Consider the following 2,980-nt stretch of genomic DNA (forward strand, 5'->3'; position numbering starts at 1 on the left):
TATTGTCAATAGCTTTCTCTAACTTGTACACTTCCCATTCCTTAGATCTTTTTGCTCTAGCTGTTAAGCCTCTGATAGGAGAACCTTGCTTCGATACCAATTTTTGGAAATATAATGATAAGAAATTGACTAAGAGGGGTGGGGGTGAATTAGGAACCAAATAAACATTCTCTCTTAGATTACTTATGCCTCACTTCTTTAGATCATCTAATCTAATTTTATGCAAGAACATAAAGTAATAAAGAAATCAACACCTTTAACACTTTGACATAAGATTTGGTAACCCATAAACCCTCCAAGTAGAACATAAAACTGGGGTGGGGATGGCACCCATAATGCTTCACTACTGCAGTAATAAAGTTGGCCTATTAGGGCTTACAATTGACCACTTTTGGTGATCTACTCTATTAGGAGTAAGAAGGATTGTTAGATCCACCTTGTGAAAGGATTTTACAATACAATGAAGTATCTACTCTATTAAGAGATTTAGTGAAGGATTGTTAGGTCCATCTGATTAAAGGATTTAACCGATGCACTTGTTAGGATGAATCAACTAGTTGATCTTTGCTTTACAACTCTGTTTGCTGATGTAGATCATTTTAATAATATGATCACCTAGCTGTGATGGATCAGTCTTTTCTCTACCCTTTATACTGCCTTGTAGCCTTCTTACTTAATCTGCTCCATATTCACTTCTTATCTTTAAATATTCATCTCATTCCATATATTCCATGTATTGCATCTTAGACAAATGAATTTGTCTTCCTTATAAACCCTTCAATCAATAACTTTATACCAAGTCGGTTCACACAAGAGTTATCTTCATAAGAATCAAATTATATCTTTACATCGGCCCAAATACTTATGCTCAAGTAATACCGTGCACTTGATCTTCTGTTTATGCTCAAGCAATATAGTGAGCTTGGGTGACATTGCAATACTCAAGTGATATAGGAGTAGTAGTTAGCTTGGTTCAAATAAAGAACTTGACTAACACTATGAACTTGGTTCACACTAGGAACTTGGTTTCCATTGACAATACTAAATGACTTAGTTTATAGTGTGAGCTTGGTGAACACATAAAACCTTCATCTGCTAAGGCTACACTAAAATTTGTTCTTTGATGGAAAGCTAGGTTGTAGTATTAACCGACCTTCCTAGATAGCTTAAGTGGTTTGTCACTAATTTACAATATGTCTTTCCATAGGATCAACACTTACAACAATAATAAATGACAATTTTAGTATCCCTAAAACTTTGGCCCTCATTGTCCAAATTGAAATAACCCATGGCCTGCCCAATAGTAATGGAATAATCCCTAGCCCAATCAATTACCACCTTGGAATAACCAAGAAAAATGACAAAAACCTTCTTCCAACTAATGAAAACCCCTGCAAAAAAGCCAATGACAACCTCTAGAGAAGAACTGGCAACAAACTAACCAGTGAAGTAGAAATCGAAAGTAGAATAACCAACTTTCTAGGCATCTATAATAGTCACAAAAACATATCATTATGCTCCCTCCTATTTCTCTGTAGGGTAGTAATACAAAGAAAACTCAATTGCCTACCCAACTTGCTCCAAATCCTAATAGTCAACCTCGATAGAAACAAGCATATTCTATGAATCCTAACATATAGCTAGCTTATGCCATTAATATGAGTAATATTGACCTAAGGTCTAAAACCATAATGCTTATACCTACTCCACTTATAATTACTAAATTTCCAATTGAAGAGAACAAGCCAATCAATACTAGTAAGCTAGAACTAACTCATAAGTCTTTCCAAAGTCCTTCCATTCCTACTACTTCCAACATAACTTCACCACCCTTCTCACAATGGTTGGTAAGAGAAGTTGTACAATAGGCTAACAAATTTTCTACTAACATCCTAGATGAGCTAAAGAAAATGAGTGTGAAAATACCTTTGTTTTAGGCCATAAAGGAAGTTCCCATTTATAACAAAGCCATTAAGGAAGCCTGCCTTAAGAGACTACGAAAGAAAAAGAAGGATCTTTAGACCATGCATGTTTTAGGATAATTATTAGAATTGATGATTGGGAAGATTACCACCCCAAAACAATTTGACCTTGGTAGTCTTATGCCAGAGATAATGATAAAAGGAGTCAAGATTAGTAATACATTGGTAGATCTTGTTGCACCTATCAATGTCATGACCAAGGATCTCATGACCCAGCTAGGGAACCCTCAACTAAGAACTACACCTAATAGCTCTATTGTAAAGCTTGATGGCATAATTGAAAATCTTGTATTCACCTTGGATTCATGGGAGTACCTTGTTGATTTAATTATCTTATCACCTAAAGCTACATGGGGTGGGTATCCAGTAATTCTAGGAAGAACTTGGTTGGCTATAAAAAGATGCTTACATAGGTTAAAGGTTAGTAAAATGACAATTTCATATGATTAAAATATCAAAAACCTAAATCTCTTTGCACAAACCCAACCTCAAATTGAATTAGGAGAGTAGTGTGGCTTGAATTGGGAGATTATGAAGAAGAAGTGGAGGTCAACTCAGTTGCCAATTTGATGATGATTACAAGGGACCCATTCATTGAAAAATAAGAGGAAGAGGAAGTGCTCTCTAATGTACTTCAAAACCATTCTAGCATGGAAGCTCCTTTATGTGGCCACAATCCCCATTCCTTGTAAACTATTCTTCCATTAGTTCAATAGCTTTCAGCCTTGGATTATTTACAAAAAATCCTTTCTCATGAGGTGGAGATGTCCTATCTACTTGAAGTCTCTATCTTTGAATTAACAATAGAGGTAGAGGTTGACAAAGGTAAGATGTTGAATATTAATAGCCATAACATAGCCTATGCTTTAGATTATAGAGACACGAAAGGACTTGACCCAAAGTTGTGCACCCATATAGTATTCATTAACAATGAGTCCAAGTAATTTAGACAACCCCAAAGAAGAGTTAATCCTACTTTAAGGGATATAGTCAAGGAG

Source organism: Cupressus sempervirens, chromosome 11 (assembly GCF_028749045.1).
Source record: "Cupressus sempervirens isolate cs-2001-9-10 chromosome 11, ASM2874904v1, whole genome shotgun sequence".
Classification (NCBI taxonomy): domain Eukaryota; kingdom Viridiplantae; phylum Streptophyta; class Pinopsida; order Cupressales; family Cupressaceae; genus Cupressus; species Cupressus sempervirens.